We start from the raw sequence: 16,069 nt of genomic DNA on the forward strand, positions 1-16,069 counted from the left end.
GAACTCTCAATGAAAGCACCAATGTCGGTGTCAAAACCGGCGGATCTCGGGTAGGGGGTCCCGAACTGTGCGTCTAAGGCGGATGGTAACAGCAGGCAGGGGACACGATGTTTTCCCCAGGTTCGGGCCCTCTTGATGGAGGTAAAACCCTACGTCATGCTGATTATTCTTGATAATATGAGTAGTACAAGAGTTGATCTACCACGAGATCGGAGAGGCTAAACCCTAGAAGCTAGCCTATGGTATGATTGTATGTTGTCCTACAGACTAAAATCCTCCAATTTATATAGACACCGGAGGGGGCTAGGGTTACACAAGGTCGGTTACAAAAGAGGAGATATACATATCTGTATTGTCTAGCTTGCCTTCCACGCCAAGGAGAGTCCCTTCCGGACACGAGACGAAGTCTTCAATCTTGTATCTTCATAGCCCAACAGTCCAGCCAAAGAATATAGTCCGGCTGTCCGGAGACCCCCTAATCCAGGACTCCCTCAACTACGTTACATTATTTTGACAGAAAGCACCACGTCTTGTGGCATCTTGTTTCAAATAACATTGATTGGCGGATTAGATCAGTTTAATTATATTTACGACAGGTGGGTCCAGATTTTGCCCACGTGGCGTAACGGCTCGGCCGAGACAGCGTCAGAGTCGACATGAGGCCCACCTATCAGTCGGATTCTTCCATTCATCTTTTTTCTCTCACAAGAAATTCCTCCCTGATCCCCTTTCTCATGGTGGAAGCAGGCATGCCGCCACCCACCCCCGATCCCAACCGCCACCACATGGCTGGATGGCGTCGTGACCGCCGGCGCCGACGAACCCAGCCCTCCCTCTACTCCTCCCGGACGCCTAGATCGACCATGTACGACATGCCATGGATGAGCGTCATGGACGCCGCTGCCATGACGAGCACCAAGGATGCCGCCACCTCGCTGTCGCGGCCATGCTACCCAGAACGACCATTCTTGAGGCCACCGATGGACCGGCGTTGCGCCAATCACTCTTCACCACCTCCCAGTTCCATATGGCACGCCCCAGCCTCGCCGTGCGTCCACCTATGGCTCGGCATCGTGCCCCTCGCTCACAGTCACTTCCCAGATCCCGAAGACCGCCGTCGCCGCTTCCTAGACCCCGACGACCACTGCCGCCGCCTCCCACACTCCGATGACCGCCGCCGCTGCCACCTAGACCCCGACGACCACCGCCCCCGCCTCCTAGACCCTGATGGCGCACCCCTCGCCAGCGGTGAGACCCATTGTCGCATCGATGTTCTATGCTCGCGTGCTTGGGTATGCTCCGGGTAGATGATTGCTTTTTTATTTTCATCGAAGGGTGTTCCTTTAAAATTATAGGGACTTGTTTGTAAATCTAGACAAATTCACCATCTAACGCCATCTCGTCCGAGCGGTTACGCCACATCGGCAAAATCTGGAACCATCTGTCATAAACATACTTAAAGCGCTCTAATCCGTCAATCAGTGTTATTTGCAACAAGATTACACAACACATGGTGCCTTTTTCAAAATATGTAATGTAGTGTTTTCTGCAAAACTAGCCTTCAAAGTGGTGGTTTCTTGCAATTTACACTATTAGCATATAAATAGCGCAATGCTCCAAAATAACACCTTCCAGATGAAATCCTTGTTCAAGCGCTGTCGTTGGTTGGCCCAACTAGATGCCAGACCAACTTCTATCACCCGAAGCAAATCATTGAATCAACACCTTCAACAAGGTAACGATGCATGGACGTCCACGCTGCCTAATCAAGCCAGCAGGCAAGGGCGTGCGTTTTCACCCAGAGAGAATACTCTGCGTTGTTTGCCTTCATCGTCAACCACTCTATAGCCTATAAGTATGCTCGGACAGAACTGATTGGCCAAAGAAGAATGTTGTTGGAAGATAAGAACAAATACAATAAGATGACATAAGCAATCTATAAGAATTAGAATATTATATCTTTGCTTAGTTAGCACAGAGAGAAGAGGAGAAAGAAGATAATCAGGCTCTTGATTAGTAGCCGACTCTAGCACAAGCCCCATTGTGAGCTTGTAAGTTGCGCCAACTACTAATAAAGTAGTACACATATAAAACATATTATTGTACATGTCGGCTACAAAATTGGCTTTATATGACATGATAATTCCTTATAGTCAATTGTTGGTTGTATTATTAACCATGCTCTAAGACGTCGTCACATGACTCCCGAGCACTTCTGCACTGCCGTCTTACCGATGGTTGTTGTACGCGCCAGGACCACGCCTATTAGCCTTCACAGCCAGATGCGATCAAGATAGGACCAATTTTGCCGGTACCAGTGAGGCAACGGAGAGCCGTTCCTTATACAACCTCCAACAATACCAGTCAACGTTAATGTTTTAAATAGCGGATTATAGAAAATAGCAATGGGCCTCCAAATCAGCTATAACGAAGTTATAGCGGGCTATTTGTAAAGACGATCATTTAGCGACACCCTACTAAAAAGGCTATAACTGGCTATTTAAAGCTATGGTCAACCCCGAATGCATCATACCCGATCCCCCAATATGGCAAAGCTCGCCGCCATTGAGTTGCGCCTGCCCGCGCCGCCGCACATCTGTGCGCAAGCCACCACCCTGGCGAGACACCCGCCGATGGTACTCGGATTTCACCCTGAGACGCCGAGGGGCCGAATGCCGAGGTCGATCCTGACCTGACGACTCCATGCAGGTCCACGCTGCACCTTCCCCGAGTATCGTCCGCGTAGGGCGTTGGTCGTGCCTGCATAGGAAATCCACCTCCGCACAGAAGGAACAGACACTACGATATCTCCCTGAGCAGGAACGACTAGTCATTTGGGGTGCCAGATTTGTGCATCCACCCAGGTCGCCTCATCACCACATCCGGATTGCCCAACCTATGCCTCGGCTTGTCCGAGGAGCACTGGGTGAGCTGCCGCCACCACCGCAATCGTCGCTGTAAATAGGGACAATAGGTGCGAGTTCACAGCTGACACTGGTGCCAGTGAGACGGACCATGGCAGACTAGCTATGGAGGAGACCTTGTGCCCAGTTCGTTCTGCGCCTGGCCGTCGGGTGTGTTAGAGTTGTATCGAATATAGTGTACAAGGTAGGTTACAGTTGGATTATGAGTTGTATTGTGTTTACATAGGATGTGGAGTCGTGTCCTATTAGGACACTTGTATCTTAGGCCTCTCTTATATAGCGGCGGTAGACACACGATGTAACCTATGCCAACATAATAGCACCGTTACGCAGAGGAAGCCGGTGGCATGTGCCGGTGTCCAGGGCGACCAGGTGTGGTATTGTAGCGATGTCACGGGGAGGAGCGCCCGTAGTCAAGCCCCGGGGATGTAGCCATATCGGTGAACCTCGTTAACAAATCTCGATGTCGTGCTCGTGTGATTGCTTGATCCTCGGATGATCAACGATATATCTCGAATTTATTCTAGCAAGTGGTATCATGAGCTAGGTCGTTCGGAGGCTATGGATTGTTGATTTAGAGAAGACCGAGTTGGTTTGTTGATTTAGTTCGTCACAAGGATCGTGTATCAATGGACAGCGGCTTTGGCAAGTGATCTCTCAGGTCGAGCGCGGCGGTCGAGAAAGCTGCAGGGGCTTATGCGGTGAGGCTCATGGCTCGCCAGCACGTACCGCGGCGGCGGCGGCGTACAGATCGATTCTCGATCGACCGGGAACGCGTGGGGCAGCTGTACGCAGACACGATGGCGTATTGCATGTTGCGTCCAAGCAGCTAGATGGGCCAAGTAGCGTGCGGCCCAAGGCTGAGCGGAAGCAGGCTGCTGGGCAGAGTTCAGGCCGGTACACGTGCGTGGACAGGAGGGGCTGATGCGAGATTTGTTTGGACAAAAGGGAGACCGAGTCTCCACGTGACACGAAGATAGGCAGATCAATTTGGCGATGGAAAAATCCATCACGTTGGCATCCATCGGATTTTAGCAGGAGGCATTGACAAGGCAAAGCAACAGTAGCAGCGGGATTGAGCCAAGAGCACGTGAATTGCAACTAGTATATGGAAACATAGCACGTTCGGTTCTGTTTGTGTACTTGGGCATCACGTGTAAATCTGGGATAATTTTTCGCAGGGTCAGCCATACAAAGAACTATGGTGCCAACGGGTACCGGATTTGAGTTGGAGAAGTTCACGGAACTGGAAACCTTGGGTTATGGCAGACAAAGATGAAAGATTTGTTGGCACAACAGAGACGGGAAGTCAATTCAGCTAAGATGAAATTATCATGTGATTGATGGAAATTCGCGGAAGACGATTTGGGAGCCTCGAGCGTGTCATGCAGTCGGAGAAGTTCGGCTTGGTTGGACTAGATAGTCTAACGGATCGACATGAGTCGGTTGGTACAGAAGACGGTGATGAGATCGGCGACAGCGACATAGGAGCGTGATGCTGATGGTGACCGACTTCTGGGGCGTGGAAACACGTGGCGCAGGTCTGAGGACTTGTGTGGCTTCGACAAGACTATGACGCGGGGTTGATTCAAGGTGATGTACACACGGAGTTTGAAGTCGACGGGGCGTGAGGGTGGACTGATCATCTACCATGGAGTCATGTTGAAGGTGGAGCTGGATTGAGGGGCTACGATGTAAGGATCTAGGGAATCAAAGCCTATTCAGCAAGGGGGGGGGGGAAGCGAGTGACATGCAGTTTGGACTGGAGCCCAGTGGTCTGATGGAAGCGTGAAACTCGTCATCGGTCGGTGATGATCGGTGGTACTCTGCAGTGGGGGTTGAGTGGTGTGGTTTTGTGATCCTTGAGACTCGACCGGGACAACGGAGGCTCGACGTGGTAATAGCGGCGAGGCGTGCGGTGCGCACGGGACATGGAGACGGGCCAGGGCTCTGGTGGTCATACATGTGGTGAGACAACTGTGAATTTGACTCCGGATGACTACAAGCAATGGTGAAATTCCATCAAATTTCATACAGACGGTCAAAAAGCAAAAAAGGAGCGGTGATGTTGAGTTCAGGTAACTCTTATATGTGACACCCAATATGTGAGTTGTTCATTTTCACGCAGGTCAGTGATCAGTGTGTGATGACGTTGGACGGATACTCTGGAAGTAGGAAGCGCAAACTAGAGTAACAAGAAACTTAATTTTGCTCGAGTTTTGACCGTGGTCAAGAAAAGGAGGAACTACAAGTTGCAGGTGGAGTCACATTGAGTCTTTGGAGTAGCAGCGGTACTCAAGCTCAAGTCCAATGTACATGGAAGTTTGACACATGGATAAATCCAGAGTGGCGGAGTATATTTGCCAAGGTGGAGTTTGTTAGAGTTGTGTCGAATATAGTGTACAAGGTAGGTTACAGTTGGACTATGAGTTGTATTGTGTTTACATAGGATGTGGAGCCGTGTCCTATTAGGACACTTGTATCCTAGGCCTATCTTATATAGCGGGGGTAGACGCACGATGTAACCTATGCCAACATAATAGCACCGGAACGCAGGGGAAGCCGGCGACATGTGCCGGTGTCCAGGGCGACCGGGTGCGGTATTGTAGCGGTGTCACGGGGAGGAGCGCCCGTAGTCAAGCCCCGGGGTGTAGCCATATCGGTGAACCTCGTTAACAAATCTCGATGTCGTGCTTGTGTGATTGCTTGGTCCTTAAATGATCAACGGTATGTCTCGAATTTACTCTAACAAGGTGGCTAACTACAGGAAGAGCTGGCTTTTCCATGAATGTAGACCTTGAATCCTTGATGCCTCCTGCACCTGAGGTTGCTCTCATACCTTGGCTTGGCCAGCAAGTAGTTGTAGAGGTATGCAAAGGGAGCAGAGCAGAGAAGGAAGGAAGAGGGCATGAGCACCAGGGGCGTGGGGGCTCGCCACTCTGCTATGTGGGATCGTGGCAGAGAGGGAATTTTAGGATCACCTGTTTTCATCATACCCCATTAAGCGGTGTGTCTAGGTCCTCCATTTCGAGTTCTAACTTACGAAGGTTAGCCAACTTCGGCCACATCTGGGAGCCTGTGTGATTTTGCATTTCCTGATTCCGTTTAGCTCGGCCTAGGACGTTCACTAGTAGAAAAAGGTTACAAACCGGTACTAATGTGATTATCAGTATCGTGGCGAACCTTTAGTACCGGGTCGTGACACGAACCGGTACTAAAGAGGCTGTGGCAGGCTGTGGTCAGGCTGAGGCCCCACCAGCATCTTTAGTACCGGTTCATGTCATAAACCGGCACTAGAGATTTCTAGTTGATTCATTCTGCAACGGTTTTTTAGTCCCACCTCGCTCCGTTAATAGAGTTTTTACCAACTTAAATATGTTACTTCTCAAACTATCACAACCACTTGGTCTTCATTGAACTCTATGTGTAGAATTTGTGGTCACAATATGAGTCTTTTTCGGTTTTCTAAACCGATGAGAACTCATATTGACAATTCAGATTGTACATAAAAAATCATTGATGATCAATGTATTTTTGATGTATTTCTCTATAGCAGTAGTGCGTTTTGGCTGAAAGGCAGTACTGATCAATGTATTTTCAATGTATATTTTTACATGTTTACACAACCTCTCTTTCAAAGTATCAGGATTTCGAAATATCGGAGTTTATAAGCCCTGAGTGTAGAGACGGTGAAGGAGAGGCACAATGCTCACTCGCACGTTGCTTACCTTCAGTATGCACGATTCAAGGCCACATCATCAACTTTAAACCATTTCTGGCATCACTTGCTATTTTTCATTCATTTACTGATTTGTTTTAAAAGCTAAATAATCGTAAAATCAAAAAGCACTACAAAATGAACTCTGAAAATGTTGAAACTTGGCATGGTATCATTATTTCATCCACATAGCATGTGCAAAAAGTAGAGAGGGTTACGGAAAAAACTGAATGCACTTCGTGTACAAACTGAACATTCTCTTTCGAAGTATCAAGCTTTCGGACGAAAAAACTCATCTGTTACACCGACACTTCATTTTTTTAAACTTATTACAACTCTGGACTTTTTTTGCATTTAGTATGCACAATTCAATGCCACGTCATCAACTTTCAACCTATCTCGCATCATTTGCTATTTTTCATTCATTTACTGATTTGTTTTGGGAGCTAAAAGACCGTGAAATTGAAAAGCACTACAAAATAAACTCTGAAAAGGTTGAAACTTCGTATGGTATCATTATTTCACCCACATAGCATGTGTAAAAAAGTAAAGAGGATTAAGGCAAAAATTGGATGCACTTCGTGTACAAACTGTACAATCTCTTTTGAAATATTAGGGTTTCAGATGAAAAAACTCATCTGTTACATCGGCACTTCATTTTTTTAAATTTATTATAACTCCGGACTTTTTTTGCGTTCAGTATGCACGATTCAAGGCCACGTCATCAACTTTCAACCCTTTCTGGCATCATTTGCTATTTTTCATTGATTTACTGATTTGTTTTGAGAGCTAAATGACCATGAAATTGAAAAGGCACTACAAAATAAACTCTGAAAAGGTTGAAAGTTGGCATGGTATCAATATTTCACCCACATAGCATGTGGAAAAAAGTAGAGAGGGTTACGGCAAAAATTGGATACACTTCATCTACAAACTGGACAATCTCTGTCGAAGTATGAGGGGTTCGGACGAAAAAACTCATCTATTACACAGGTAATTCATTTTTTAAAACTTATTACAACTCCAGACTTTTTTTGCGTTCAGTATGCATGATTCAAGACCACGTCATCAACTTTCAACTCTTTCTGGCATCATTTGTTATTTTTCATTCATTTACTGATTTGTTTTGAGAGCTAAATGACCGTGAAATTGAAAAGACACTATAAAATGAAATCTGAAAAGGTTAAAACTTGGCATGGTATAATCATTTCACCCACATAACATCTGCAAAAAAGTAGAGAGGGTTACGGCAAAAACTGGATCCACTTCGTGTACAAACTAGACAATTTTTTTCGAAGTATCAGGGGTTCGAACGAAAAAACTCATCTCTTACACCGGCACTTCCTTTTCTTAACTTATTACAACTCTAGACGTATTACCAAATTATAATGATAAAAGACACTAATATTGAATATAAGAAAAAAGAATCACTAAAAATATCTATTTTTAAAGTTAAGTTATTCACAAAGTAGTGATTCACACAAATTTCGAATAATTCAAATTTAAACTATTCAAATTTGAAAACTACTGGCACTAACAGAAAGTTTATAATTTTTTGTACCTAAAGGAAAAATATTCATAAAGAAACTCTAAAAAACTACTCAGAAATAAATAAATAAATAAATAAATAAAAATATATTTCGGCGCTGTCCAGTGGGCCTGCTCGGCCTTGGGCGTGGATATGCAGGCCCATAAGGCCCAGGAAGCTCACAGGGCAGCGCGGCAAAGTTAGGCCCAGAAGCTTGCTTTAGAGAGGAGCTCGAAGAAGCAACCGCGGCTGGGTTTATAAACGAGTGCGGCTGCCCTTCGCTCGGCAAGATGGGACTAAACTTTATGCACCGCGGGATGGGAGCACGCCACCTTTATACCGTTTCGTGGCTTCAACCGGTACTAAAGGAGTACCAGTTGGAGCCACCACCCGGTACTAAAGACCTGCCCGTCCCGCCGCTTCGCCTGGCCAAAATTGACCTTTAGTACCGGTTTGTGGCTCCAACCGATACTAAAAGCATCTTCTATATAAACAGCACTTGCGAAAATTTCAGTTAGTTTCATCTTCTTCGTCGCGCGCCCGTCCCCGTCCCTGTCCCCGTCGCGTGTGGCCCGTCGCCGCCCCCGTCGGGCGTGCCCGTCCCCGCCCTCGTCGCCGCGCGTGCCCGTCCCCGTCGTACATCGTCGCTCGTGCCGCCAGTGGCCCCTACATTGCTATCCCGGCCCGTCCCTGTCGACGTTGCCGCCCCAGCCCGTCGCCGCCCCCGTCGCCCCGTTGTAAGAGCGGCCCGTGCACAATACACACACACACACACACAAACACACACAAACACACACAAAACAGAGACATAATTTTATACTAGATGTTAGATGAACTAGTTAGATATATAGAAATATGTTAGATATTAATGTCCAATGTTAGATGAATTAGTTATCTAGATATATAGAAGTATATGTTAGGTACTAATTAATGTCAAATGTTAGATGAAATAGATAGATATTATATAAATGTTAGATTAATGGCAATTGTTAGATGATTATATATATATGTGTGTGTGTGTGTAGGGTCGCGCTATTCGTCACCCTGGGTGAGGAATTATTGTTCCTCACCCCAGCCTCTTCATACACCCTACGCACACCACAACTAAGCGCACCCAAAGAAAAAGGTCCTGGGAGGTAAAATTACAACTTTGAGGAACGAGCGTGTTCCCCTAAAACCACCGTAAGCAGAAGGCCTTGTGAGGTAATTTTACAAGATGAATGGAGGTGAGTTACATCGTGCAGGTGACGAACCCATTCAGTTTTATTTTTCCATGCAACGTAGTCTTAGCTAGTTTGCTTTGCCTGCCATGTAATTTTACAGCGGACAAGCTACCTAAATTACCTCTACCCATACGGGCTCTATCGCACTCCCTCTAAGTCAATTTTTCTGCGCAATCATCAATGAATTTCTTTGAACAAGGAAATCTTGAAGTCAACTGCCAGAGAAATGACCATAGAGAGCGGATAGACTACGGAGAGCAAGATGAGATGCTTCTCCAGGTCGTTGTCCGCCGACGATTCGGCCGAGATGCTTCTCAGGTCATCGTTGTTGGCCGCCATCTTACGTCACTCAGCACGTGCATGTTATCTTGCCAACCACCAACATAGCGACCTGACGAAGAAATATACTACTCCACTCATTTTGCCAACCATCAATGTAGGAACTTTGAAGCCGACATAAGAACAAAATAAAGTTGGAAGACGATGTAAAACAAAGACGATCATCATACTCTAAAGAAAATGTCATCAATGCACCATCCATGATTCCATGTAAAAATACATTATATGCCATCTTGCATCTTGTTTGGTACACAGGCAAGCAAGCAAAAATGTAAAGGAAATCATACGGTGACCTTAGAACTATTCTAACAACATGATGCTCTACAAGTTAACGCCAGTTGCATTAATTTACACAACAAGATTAGGGCATTAGTCACTTGCTGTCAGCAGTGCAATGCTGGAGTAGCTCCTCTCTCTGTCTGCCACTGTGAGAGCTCCACGAATATTTGTAAACTATAGGACCTCTCTCGCCGAGCTTCACCCTGTTTATAGGACACAAAAACAAAGTAAGCCTAGCAATAAATCCAAATCCAGCTGCCATTCGGACTAATGTTGTAATTGCATAGAAATACATACCGATGATCATGAAATGCAATGATGTCAGAACTAGAAACACAATTCACATGTAATTGGTATGTTTGAGCTGTGATACATGTGTACTGCCAACTGAATATTTGCCAATCTTGATTATTACACATTCTGGGCGGCCATTTGGAAACTTATAAATTTGACATCTCCTGTCCTATCCTTGCTGGATACCGCTAGCTGTTTTCTAGCTTCATTTATCAAACTACCACATCGGCAATTGCTAGTACTCACGTACACACATAACACAAATACTTACAAATTACTGTGTGTACAAAATAACTAGATCACCCTTCATTTTTTTATAAGCTATGTTTGATCAAGAATGGGGATTAAACAGGGCACAGAACAAAAAGGATGTTCAGTGAAGTGACCATAGCATCCATAAATAAATATGGGAGAGAAAGAGAGTATAGAAATGAGGGAATACAAGAGAAAACATATCTAAAAGTAAAGTTACAAAAACTATATGCCTAATGCCTAATGTTTTAAATGAAAGGAGTATTTTCCTACAAATTGATCAGTACAGTTCTACTAGTTCCCATTATCCATTTGCTAATAAATTGATTAGCATTTTCCTACAAAAACTATCTGCAAAGGATGAATCCTTATTTCCTCCTACTTCTACTACTTCTCATTATCCATTTGCTAATTACTCCGCCGCCGTCGCTGCCGCTAATCATCATTAATCTAATCAATCCATATATTCTAGTACTACACCACGGTGCTACTTCTATCGACTATTTTTCCATCTCCCTACTACAGCATGCGACTGCCTAATTAACGGCTAGCCAGCAAATTTTACAGCATTGTGTGCTGTGGCCAAACATGTGGTCTGTATTTTGAATACTCCAGAAAAACTTTGTTAAGTTAAAACTATGGTATTGTGTGCGTACTGATTAAATTACTGTAGTTTTTGATACTTTGTTTTTTCTGATACTTTGCTACCAAACATAGCCTAAGTTTTTTTCCCCGAAATAGTCGCCAAAAAATCACCATCATATGTATGAAATAGCCACTGTTTCCGGAAAATTGTTATCGCGACGAACTCAATTCTTTTTTTTGCTAGTTCTGAATTTGTTTTCTAGCATGCTTGTAGTCTGTAACACTGAACACCATGATCATTAGCTTTTTAACTTCTTTTCGCACAACTTACCAGCTAGTGAAATGATATGGTGCAATGCACGAATCTACTCCCTCCGTTCCTAAATATTTGTCTTTCTAGACATTTCAAATGACTACTACATACGGATGTATGTAGACATATTTTAGAGTGTAGATTCACTCATTTTGCTCCGTATGTAGTCACTTGTTGAAATGACTAGAAAGACAAGTATTTAGGAACGGAGGGAGTATGACGTAGTCCTGAAACCAGTAATTGGCTACCTATATGTCTACAAAATGTAACCTGCACACGAAAGAACCTAAGCATGGATTTCATGATCTATATAACACACTTCTAACTCCACATAGCTTATCAATTTAGACCAGAACACAATCTACTACTGACAGAGAGGAACTAAATTGTTGGAATGAAATAAAAAATTGTCATGTCAGTATTAATATTGTAGTTTAGCTATGACGAAAACAACTAAATTTTGGACAGAAATCAAGATTTAATACACAATAATCAAGAGTAAATTGCTACGTAGTTATGTAAACTGACCGAGAGTAGGTGATACTGTACAGCTCCGGCGGCGAAGACCCGGTCGCCGACCATCATGATGAAAGGAGATGCATGGCGCATCAATATGCATGCCAATGGCCAAACATAACCTGACACCGAGAAACACCAGCGACACTACATGACTACTACACCTTCTTTGAATCCATGACGACCCATCTCTGTGCTTCCTGATAAAAAATGTTGCTTGCACGAAAGCAAGCACACAGTCAAGCACACAGTCAACGATTTGGGAGGAACACGACCAGGTGAAACGTATGTGGATGTTGATTGGAAGTTTGGTGCGGAAAGCATTAGGATTGAGGTTTCTCACCTCCTACCGTGCAATCCCCACCTACACACATTGAAGCAAAACCAAAATAGCCCAAACATACAAGGGCGTCTGGAGCACCATCGCCATACATGGCCTTTGTGAGCTGGAAGAATCACCCAGCCACGGCCAGGGAACCTGCCCGTGCTCATGAGACCCTGGACTGGCCGCAGCCTCTTGAATTGGATGGAGCGTCGGCCAGCTCATGGCTCCTCTGCAAAGCGCCACAAGTAGGAAGTCGAGAGCCCTGCCCTCGCCGGCCTGGCGCCATCTACAGAGGCCACACCGGCAGGACGAGGAAGATGCCGGAGAGATCCCTTTATCCCGCTTCGTCCTAGCCTACCTACCACCATCAAGACCCCAAAACCTAGATCGTAGAGACCTAAAACATACCTCTGTGGACAGATCCGTGTTCCCATCAGCAAGCCGACACCTAATCAGCCACCGGAGGCGAAGGGGATCGGTGGAATCGCCGCCGAAGGATACCACCTGTCGCGTTGTGACGAATGACGTTAACCGCTACGGGGCCCTAATAAAACGTAAAATTACATTGCTCCGGGTCACATTTTACGGCGGTAAGATGGTGGCATGGTCCAGCCTGACGCGTGGCTTGGTCCATCGACCAGGGTGATGAATTAGTTATTCTTCACCCTGGGTCATTAATAGACTTTCTATATATGTGTGTATATATATATAGACACACACATATATATATATATTAATGTCAAATGTTGAATGAATTAGATGAATTAGCTAGATATTAATGTTAGATGAGATAGTTTTTTATATTTTTAGTTTTATATAAATGTTAGATTAATGTCAATTGTCAGATGATTATATATATATGTTAAATATATATATAATGTCAAATGTAAGATGAATTAATTAGATAGAAATATATGTTATATATTAATGTCAAATATTAAATGAATTAGATGAATAAACTAGATATTAATTTTAGATGAGTTAGTTTTTTATATTTTTAGTTTTATACTTTTAGTAAATGTTTATCAATTAATGTTTCACCTATGAACATAGAAAATATCGTCTGACGACGAAAACGATTTCATTATGTGTGAATACTACGAGACGAGCGCGGCCTGTGCGACAGAAATTTCGTAGTTGATGATAGGTGCTTCAGCATCAAGCTGGATGAGACCTTCGAAGTAGATACAGTAAGTCACAACGACAAGTCTTTTTTTGTAATTAAGCATGAGTTATGCTTCATTTGTTTCAACTTATAATTTTAAATCTTCACTATTCTACTAGCGTATCCCTGCAATGCAAGATTTTTTGTCTTGGATAAGATAGCTTTCGGTCCTAACAAACCTATGAAGGCAAAGCGAGTTTACTTGAAGACCGAGCATGGTTATACCTTCGACGTCAAATTATACAATGTAGACACATACACCTATTTTGAATGCAAAACTTGATAAGCACTATGCAAGGCTTATGCATTTAAGCTGATATGTTTATCACTTTTGATATCCGTCCGGAAGATGATATTGAAGGTAATAGAGACATTTGAGTCGATGTGCAGACACCTCCAGTTCTACCATTATGTGAGTTTCTCAACCATATTTATGTCTTCGATATAAATCATTGACAACTAATTTCCATTCAAGCAAACATTCCAGCGCTTGGTAGACAGGACCGTCCACTGTCCCGGGGCTGAATTAAACTGCGAGGAGATAAGTCATTATGTTTCATGGCTTGAGAATCTTGATGCTGTCAAAAGAAATTATTTTCCTGAATTTGAAAATCTTAGTACTCAAAACATGCGACCAATAGTGATTGTATTGAACTACGGTCACATCTATTTAGGAAAGATGGTAATATTTTTACTATTTGTCCTCAATGCATCTTTTGCATACATTATTTTTCAGGCTAAACTTCATTGTTAAGTATGTTACTATACGATGTTCTTCAATAGGGACTTCCGATGACAGTTGTGCCTCAATGGATCGGTACTAAAGGTCGCGTGTCAATGGTTAGCTTGCGGCCAAGACATCCTACATTGCACATGAGTGCATTCATGATTTCTACAACAGAGGAATGCTTAGTAGTGAAAGACTGGAGCAAAATTGTGAACGATCGCAGAGAATTACTAGGGGACAGCAATCAGAAGCACAACCCATAATTAGGAGACAAGTTCATCTGCATGCTCCAATATGATGAATCAGGAGAGCTATACATGTTCTATTCTATTTTACCTAAGAGAGAGCAGCAGGAGTGAGATTAGCTAGTTCATGCTCTTAGTACTTGTCTTCTCATGTCCGTGTTCTTCGTCCTGAACTTAATCTCAAAATTATTTGCTTTTGTGGTCTTATGAATGCTTATGATGATTATTAGCTAGTTAGTACTGTTGTTGGTGATGATATGATGCAAGAGTTTTTATATTGATGATGATGATGAGTTATTATATCATTTATGAAATAAATCGCAGATTATAATGAGTTGTTAAATCACTAGGTGAAAGTACCGCGGATTAGTTTGAAGTGGATATGGATCGTCCTAAGCGATCAAGGTAATATGGATATGGCATTATATACTTGATTACTTAGCTAGTGATCAACTATATATATGCGATATCCATATTATTTGATCACTTAGGATGTACGATCCATATCCACTTCAAACTAATCCGCTGGAGTTTGACCTAGTGATTTAACAACTCATTATAATATAAAAACAATATCTAAATTAAATTGAAAACACAAAATTAAAGAAAAAATAAAAAATAAAACCAAAACCCCCAAACCATTAGTACCGATTGGTGTTATCAACCGATACTAAAGGTCTCTGTCGGTGTCAAAACCGGCGGATCTCGGGTAGGGGGTCCCGAACTGTGCGTCTAGGCCGGATGGTAACAGGAGACAAGAGACACGAAGTTTTACCCAGGTTCGGACCCTCTCGATGGAGGTAAAACCCTACGTCCTGCTTGATTAATATTGATGATAGGGGTAGTACAAGAGTAGATCTACCACGAGATCGAGGAGGCTAAACCCTAGAAGCTAGCCTATGGTATGATTGTTGATGTGTATGTTGTCCTACGGACTAAAACCCTCCGGTTTATATAGACACCGGATAGGGTTAGGGTTACATAGAGTCGGTTACAATGGTAGGAGATCTTCATATTCATATCGCCAAGCTTGCCTTCCACGCCAAGGAAAGTCCCTTCCGGACGCGGGACGGAGTGTTCAATCTTGTATCTTCATAGTCCAGGAGTCCGGCTGAAGATATAGTTCGGCTATCCGAACACCCCCTAATCCAGGACTCCCTCAGTAGCCCCCGAACCAGGCTTCAATGACGATGAGTCCGGCGCGCAGATTGTCTTCGGCATTGCAAGGCGGGTTCTCCTCCAAATTCCGTGCACCTGTTTGAATAAAGTCCGGTTTCTTGTAGATGTTGCGCTCCTTGGCTTCTACGCCCAATAATGGCATCTTTCCACGTGTCAAACGAATACGAAAAATCTAAGTGTTTTTACATTCACACCCCTAGCCGCGTAAATGAGCTGCCCTATTTAAGGGGACGAGGATTTAGATCCAATCCACACCTTCTCCCCTCCATGAGTGTTCATCAGAGCGCATTCGACAAAGGTTCATTGCACCATGGCCAGCCGTCGCAACTCCTCCCCTCGCCCTTCCAGCCCTACGCCTGGATATTGGGAGAGATGTTCCACCCCGCATAGCGAGCTAGTGACGCTCCAGACCAAGGGATTTCTCCCCCCGACCTATATGGTCCCGGTTCGAGCCGGT

General features: G+C 44.1%; 1 long non-coding RNA gene across 2 annotated transcripts; it reads right to left on the reverse strand.

Annotated features, from left to right (window-relative positions):
• Positions 1-9,879: 9,879 nt before the first annotated feature.
• LOC123107737 (uncharacterized) lies at positions 9,880-12,886 on the reverse strand. Of its 2 annotated transcripts, XR_006451733.1 has the most exons (3): positions 12,315-12,877; positions 11,984-12,171; positions 9,880-10,214 (listed from the first exon to the last, which is right to left on the reverse strand). It is a non-coding gene; the product is annotated as an uncharacterized lncRNA (long non-coding RNA). The 2 variants fall into 2 exon arrangements; XR_006451734.1 differs by having other exon boundaries at positions 11,984-12,886.
• Positions 12,887-16,069: the final 3,183 nt, after the last annotated feature.

The sequence above is a fragment of the Triticum aestivum genome, chromosome 5A, assembly GCF_018294505.1.
Source record: "Triticum aestivum cultivar Chinese Spring chromosome 5A, IWGSC CS RefSeq v2.1, whole genome shotgun sequence".
Lineage (NCBI taxonomy): Eukaryota > Viridiplantae > Streptophyta > Magnoliopsida > Poales > Poaceae > Triticum > Triticum aestivum.